Source organism: Styela clava, chromosome 10, assembly GCF_964204865.1.
Source record: "Styela clava chromosome 10, kaStyClav1.hap1.2, whole genome shotgun sequence".
NCBI lineage: Eukaryota > Metazoa > Chordata > Ascidiacea > Stolidobranchia > Styelidae > Styela > Styela clava.
In genome coordinates this window covers 9,980,069-9,988,597 of record NC_135259.1, presented here as the reverse complement: position 1 = coordinate 9,988,597, position 8,529 = coordinate 9,980,069, and positions in this window count along the sequence as shown.

Genomic DNA, 8,529 nt, shown 5'->3' with positions numbered 1-8,529 from the left:
GCAGTGATTTAGAAAACTGAAAATGAATATATAGTTTCATTACCAAGTTTTGGAGTTACAAATCACAAAAAATGCTTATTAACAGAGGTAAAGCAAAGGTAAGCTTATATTAAAAATACATAAACAATATTATTTTGACCACGTAGAAATGCCATTATTGCCGATTTATGCATGTGGTTAGTATCAATAAAAAAGTGTTTTAACAAAGTTGAGTTACGTGAACATTCAACAGTAAGTATTGTAGTGATTACCAATTTGCGAAATTATTTAATTAATATTTAACACGAAAGTAATACCGACACGATCTAAAATTAAACGCATAGAAATGTCCAACTATTCGCTCCACAAATATCGCACCCCGGGGTCAATAATGATGGTATTGTTCGCCTAAAATTGGGACCGTAATTTACAAACTGTGATAGAAATCCTACACAGAAGACAGAAATCATAATAAAATTAATTTATGTTGTGAATGCACTTGTTGTCCCTCTTTGCCGATGTGAACTCACAATCACGTCCGAAATATAAAAACTACGATATCCGCCGTGATAATTAATAATTACTAGTGAATAAAAAAGTGCTTTAATATAGTCTAACAACATTAATTAGAATGTCGGCCGCCAAAACGATCGCGGTGACAAATAATTCACTGAGGCCTTCGATTACGACAAAATTATGAAATAAAAAACGCCTCACTGTTCTAGTAAAATCCGAAAAAAAAAATATTGTCACGACGGAGGTTTCGGCGGCCGACATCCCAATTGATGTCGTTCAAAATGACAATACTGATTATTCGGTGTCCGTTAAAAATATTCGATTACCTCGATTAAAAAATACGATTTTGCCCGCCACGGATCACGGCGCAAGTAAATAATCATTGAATGGAAATAAAAGTTCAACTTCATAACAATAAATTTCAAGTAATAGTTTTAAATTTCATGCATTTGATCGGCGCTACATGCGAGCGTATTTTTGTACATATAAACCATTATGACACTACTGACATCTGCGAGTTTTAGTTCTCTCTGAAATTAATTTTCCCGAATTTTTGATGTTTTATTTCTAAATGCGGGTACCCGCTGACTACGGATTAATAGTAGACGTTTGAAATACGACTTGTAAAATATTCACCAACACCATCAGGCAAAGAGAGACGGGCTACAACGTAACTGTGGAATTTCGCTGTGAACGACCATACATTTTAATTTATTAAACGCATTACGTCGTCGTGAATTGCACTTTTGGCGCACTCTTTTAATTTCGTCGTAACCCCCATTGAAAAATCCTGGCTGCGCCCCTGGATGCGGCAATATTTAAAATGCTGTATTTATTGACTTAATTGTGTTCAATGAAACCTGCAGTTGCGACGACTTACGTCTTACGACAATATAAAATCATTACAACTCAAAAACTCGATCAGCGGACTTGAAATGAAGAGCAATGAAACCAAGTGTAACAACACTGAATCCGCCCCGCCGCAGGCCTGTCACTCTGATTCTTTTTAAGGTTTCACCGTTTGAAATATCCCAAGATATGGACAAAATACGAACGATTGTAATTTAAATTATTGCAAAAAAAAATCGATCTAGATATCTTGCATTGATTATTTTATATATCACATCACATACCGAGAAAAAGTCGTATGCGGCTCCATAGGTAGTTAGTTTCAAAATAGACAAAAGTACATCGCGTGCACAATTTACTGTGTTTCGATTTCAGTTACTATTATGGTATATATTTTAAAGAAATCCTAACATAACACCAAATTTTGTGATTTACAATGTCTAAAAAGCGTATTCAATCTGCTGCGAGACTGCTAAAACAAAACTTATGGTGATATCTTCCGTTTTATATTTTAATTTTAATATTTTATAATGCCGCAATCAAGAAAATGGGTTGCGGATTCACCTCTTCATCAATCCGAATCCTCTTTACAAAATCCGAAAAGTAACTTGCGTTTTTATATGAATCTGTTGCAGTGAAGCTTTTAAACATCTGATCAAGCGTTTTTGTTATGGCGGAGATATAGTGTGAGAAATTTTGTATAAAAAAGGGTGTTAGAAACAAGAATTTTGCAGTTCATTTACCTCTCTTCATTACATAGCTTAAGATTTTTGCAAAATATCGTTATATAATACAGCATTGCTCTGCAAAATTATTCGCGATCCCTAATGAAGAACAAACTGATCAGTGTCGTTGCGACAAAATCAGAAAATTCTGAAAATTTACCTAAAAGTCCTCATGTTGTGTGCTTTCAAATCTACCAATTTATTACGCTTCATCAGAGAATTAGAAGTGACCATTTCATTTCTTTCTTAAATTTGTGGAAACGTCCAACGCTTTTTTATTGATACGTTTTCTTTCATTTCCCCACTATTTAACTTTTTAGCTTAACATTCTTACTTTGCATCTTTACTGTTTTACTCTTACAATAAACATCATTTAGCATTCACAAATGTATTTTTGTACGGCTGAGAAATTAACGCGACAATGACTTAGAAATAAATTATTATTTATCAGAATTTTTTGTATTTAAATAAAAATTTACCAAAGACAAATCTGGGTCGGGCATTCAAGTTAACAACAGAATTAAATTAAATTCAACGAAAGCATTAATTTCAAAAAACACCACGGAATGCAAATTTCAATTTTTTAAATTATTCCTAACCCGAATCCTAACCCAAGCTGGACAACCACTAATTTGTTATTGCATTCAATTCAATGGAGGCATTTTTTTCAAATCAAATCTCTCATTTTTCAAAGAAACATTTACAACTGTGGTAATATACCTAAATAATTAGTATATTGCACTATAAGTTTTGGGTTTATGAATGACCGAAAATGTAATTTGATAAATTAGATATGTATTGGATATATATTTAAACAAATCTATTCGTACCTGTCTGCTCTAGCGATATGGCAACATCAAATAAAATAATACACTTTAGATTTTCCAAATTCTAAACCCTAACGAGCCTGTCAAACTCCTGCGGTATCCTGAAAGCTCCCGCCAACCCCCATTGTACCAGATGGCTGAAATTAGGAGCTCAATTAAGACTTTATAAATGGGAAGCATAATTTCGTGCAAGGTTATAGAAAATGAAAAGATTCAGGTTGAAAATCCTTGGTTTGCCGTAGCAAACGAAGATGTTTCAAAGTCATAAGCAGAAAGCATCAAAGGGCACTATCATATAAGCACAAACATCGAAGCGCGCACCATCCGTGGAGATGACGGGTTCACTAAAACTTACAAACTTACAACTGCGAAACGCTATACAAACATCAACGCTAATTTATAAGTTGTTGAACGTGTAAGTTTGAATATCTGAGATGAACTGTACTTAAATTTGCATAATTAGTAGACGATGTGATAGAAATTCCCATAATAGAAAACTGTTTTAATTTAAAGGAACCTCGTCGAACCTTTGTTACCCCAACAAAAAACAAAAAGTCGATTGAACCCTGGTTAAAAACTACTCTTCTAGACTATTGAAACACTAACAAAACGCTATGGCAACGAAATAAACCCATAAAGTACGAATACAATAAATACTATAACATGAGGCCCGAACAATTGTATTAATGCAGCCGCAACTGCCCCATTACTAGTATTATAACGCCATTGCTGGCGGACTGCCGCATACTTCGATACTTGTCGAACGATGAGAGAACGCCCGAAAAGAAACATAACCCGCGTCTTTTCGGGAATTGTGCATACGAAATTAACAAAGCAGAAACATTTATTGCATACCAGCTAAAAACTGCACACCTTCCGTGAACTAGCTGGTGGAAAACATTGCATTATATGACTTTGCGAAATTATATAAATAAAATTGGGCGGAACATCTTGTGAGGTTAATTCAAATATTTGCAGTTCTTCCTGACTAGCGGGATTTAACATGATATATCAGTTTATACCTATATGAATATACAAAATATGAATTGAAAGATTTATAAGATTACATACTTGCTCTCTACTCTTTGGACCATATAGGCTTCCATCCCACTCCGTGAGGCACCAGACTAATAACAATGTCCGTTTGATGCAATGACCCTTTCAAGCAGTGATTTAGAAAACTGAAAATGAATATATAGTTTCATTATCAAGTTTTGGAGTTACAAATCACAAAAAATGCTTATTAACAGAGGTAAAGCAAAGGTAAGCTTATATTAAAAATACATAAACAATATTATTTTGACCACGTAGAAATGCCATTATTGCCGATTTATTCATGTGGTTAGTATCAATAAAAAAGTGTTTTAACAAAGTTGAGTTACGTGAACATTCAACAGTAAGTATTGTAGTGATTACCAATTTGCGAAATTCTTTATTTAATATTTAACACGAAAGTAATACCGACACGATCTAAAATTAAACGCATAGAAATGTCCAACTATTCGCTCCACAAATATCGCACCCCGGGGTCAATAATGATGGTATTGTTCACCTAAAATTGGGTCCGTAATTTACAAACTGTGATAGAAATTCTACACAGAAGACAGAAATCATAATAAAATTAATTTATGTTGTGAATGCACTTGTTGTCCCTCTTTGCCGATGTGAACTCACAATCACGTCCGAAATATAAAAACTACGATATCCGCCGTGATAATTAATAATTACTAGTGAATAAAAAAGTGCTTTAATATAGTCTAACAACATTAATTGGAATGTCGGCCGCCAAAACAATCGCGGTGACAAATAATTCACTGAGGCCTTCGATTACGACAAAATTATGAAATAAAAAACGCCTCACTGTTCTAGTAAAATCCGAAAAAAAAAATATTGTCACGACGGAGGTTTCGGCGGCCGACATCCCAATTGATGTCGTTCAAAATGACAATACTGATTATTCGGTGTCCGTTAAAAATATTCGATTAACTCGATTAAAAAATACGTTTTTGCCCGCCATGGATCACGGCGCAAGTAAATAATCATTGAATGGAATTAAAAGTTCAACTTCATAACAATAAATTTCAAGTAATAGTTTTAAATTTCATGCATTTGATCGGCGCTACACGCGAGCGTATTTTTGTACATATAAAACCATTATGACACTACTGACATCTGCGAGTTTTAGTTCTCTCTGAAATTAATTTTCCCGAACTTTTGATGTTTTATTCCTAAATGCGGGTACCCGCTGACTACGGATTAATAGTAGACGTTTGAAATACGACTTGTAAAATATTCACCAACACCATCAGGCAAAGATAGACGGGCTACAACGTAACTGTGGAATTTCGCTGTGAACGACCATACATTTTAGTTTATTAAACGCATTACGTCGTCGTGAATTGCACTTTTGGCGCACTCTTTTAATTTCGTCGTAACCCCCATTGAAAAATCCTGGCTGCGCCCCTGGATGCGGCAATATTTAAAATGCTGTATTTATTGACTTAATTGTGTTCAATGAAACCTGCAGTTGCGACGACTTACGTCTTACGACAATATAAAATCATTACAACTCAAAAACTCGATCAGCGGACTTGAAATGAAGAGCAATGAAACCAAGTGTAACAACACTGAATCCGCCCCGCCGCAGGCCTGTCACTCTGATTCTTTTTAAGGTTTCACCGTTTGAAATATCCCAAGATATGGACAAAATACGAACGATTGTAATTTAAATTATTGCAAAAAAAATCGATCTAGATATCTTGCATTAATTATTTTATATATCACATCACATACCGAGAAAAAGTCGTATGCGGCTCCATAGGTAGTTAGTTTCAAAATAGACAAAAGTACATCGCGTGCACAATTTACTGTGTTTCGATTTCAGTTACTATTATGGTATATATTTTAAAGAAATCCTAACATAACACCAAATTTTGTGATTTACAATGTCTAAAAAGCGTATTCAATCTGCTGCGAGACTGCTAAAACAAAACTTATGGTGATATCTTCCGTTTTATATTTTAATTTTAATATTTTATAATGCCGCAATCAAGAAATTGGGTTGCGGATTCACCTCTTTATCATTTATTTCTTCACCGATTTTTATAATATAGTATTCTAACTTGTTTGTGATGAATGTAAATTAGAAATATTCAGAAGATTTTAATAACATACTTGCTCTTTAGACTCGATGCATTCACCACTCTCAGTGATGCATAATCGGACAAATAACTCCGCATGTCTTTTGATGTATAATGATAAACTGTCTTTTCCGCTTTCAAGAAGAGTTTTAGAAAGCTGAACTTTATGCGAGATAATGAACTGTAAGTAAATTTTGTATAATATTGATTTGAATAAATATAGTTGTTCGAACTAAGTCATTATTAAGTTTTAGATTCATAAGTTACGGAAAATGTAATTTGACAGGAGCACAGAGAAGCTATGCTTATACTTTGGATACATAAAATAAAAATACTAATTTTCAGTTCATTGACAAATTATTCAGATTTCCCCCCTTATTTACTAACAATACTTTGGAATGAATGGTGTATAATATTGCAACACATCATATAAATTTTATTTATATTCATTGAAAAGCACGTTGAAAATACGGCTATTAGGAAATGTGAATATCAAAAATAAGGCGGAAAAGATAAAATTTAACAAATATTTCTGTTTCTAATTACCTTTACGCCCCTCAAAAAATTGTCCACGCTCATGTGATAAGCTATGCTTGTTCTAAAGATACGAGGACAACAACTTGTACTGATATTCATTGACGTTCATTCTATATTATTTGCAGATTTTCAATATTATAAATATTACTTATTCGGAATAATCTGTCAGTGTGCTATGTTGTATCTCATTATCTAAATTTTAACTAGTGAATTAATTATTAGTGTGTTATATTTTACCTTCAAGTTCTATAGTCTTTTCTTCCCATCCCAGAGACCTGAAAATATACATTTAAAAATAACTTCAGCCAAAGACATTTTAGAAATTATATATATAAATATAAGAACATGACAGATCATAACTAGGGAATAAACCATAGAGAAATAAGGAATATATTCCCAGATTCAAACACTTATGAACATGAGGCTACTAGCAATAGGGATATAGGCTGACTATAGTAGATTTACAATTGGTGGGATCTCATGTATATATATAGTAACCTTCGAAATTTTAGTTTGGGACACAAATCCCATTGTTAACCAATACTAAAGGATTCCCGGTTTTGATGCACTTGATTCTACTCACTCATATAATAATATACCCGTTATTTGAAACTTAATGCGATTTTAGTTCAAAACACATGTGAACACGAATGTCATGGTTAACTGGTACCAAAGGGGGTACACGATTAATTAAGTCAAGTCAAGTTTATTTTTTCCAACCAGTAAAAAGTATCACAACCATAAAATACGACACAAAGAAAATTTACACCGTTTTACTGGGGAAGGGACGTCGCGGGGAACCAAACTGGCTACCGAGCAGCGACACCCAAGTTCCTAATATCTAATTTAAAAAGTAAGAATTCTAGAGTTTTGAAACACTATATCTTATATTGACGGTGAGTACCGTATATGAAAGAGACCATTTAGTAGAAATTATATAGAAGAGTTTACATTAATTAAGCTATTCTTAATGCACATGATTAGGCACAACATGACGTGACCCGCGCACTAACAATAGGGAAAATATGACACATATTTCTATGTCTCTATTTTTAAATAGTTATGAACATGGATGGAATGATAACTTAGGACTTTTAGCAAGGGGATAAGAATCAAGAAGGAGTTTACACTTGGTTGAATATAATTCATACAGTATCGTTTTTGGAAATTTTAGTTGCTTTAAGGTGTAAGATTAACGGCGATTCCAGTTTGAAATAGTTGGGAACATCATCAATTGTGAACTACCAGAGCGTACAGGTCACAATGAGCTACAGTTACATTTAAAAAATTAGCCTGATTACTTTATATAGTATGGTAGTTAGTGTCAACTACCATTTGTGGCAAAAACGCTCATCAGATTAATGAAAAAGGCCAGGACTACGTTTCCAGACATGTCAGACATATTAGTATATATAGGCACCCTATGATAAACAACAAGTTAAACAATAAGTTTTGATATTCGCATGGTTTTTGTTGGGGTTGTGTTTTGACCGAATTACACTTAACGAGGCATTGTTCAAATTCTCTGTCTCTGCAGATATACACGTGCTGAACTAAAAGTATCAATATGAAAAAATTTCTCTGTTTATCGTAATCACAACGTGACACCCTATTGCGGTGAAACGCCTTTTATTTATGCTGGCCTAATAACCTTTAAATAGACTGACATTACGAGATAGTAATTGGCCTTTCGGTTTGGACGATTAAACGAAACGACAGCAGATGGGACAACACAGCAGTTAGCCCCTACGCTGTACTGACTATGCCATTATTCACCGGATATTGCTACAGTTAATTCGTAGGACAGAATATTTAATTCCGCGATTCTACGAAATGAGCATGGTTTGGTTTAACAGATTTTGTCATAAACAATTATGAGCGCGCATTGGTGCCCAAACTGACAAAAATAAGATCAATTTAATGCATTCTTGTACCTCGACTATTGGGCGGGAACGA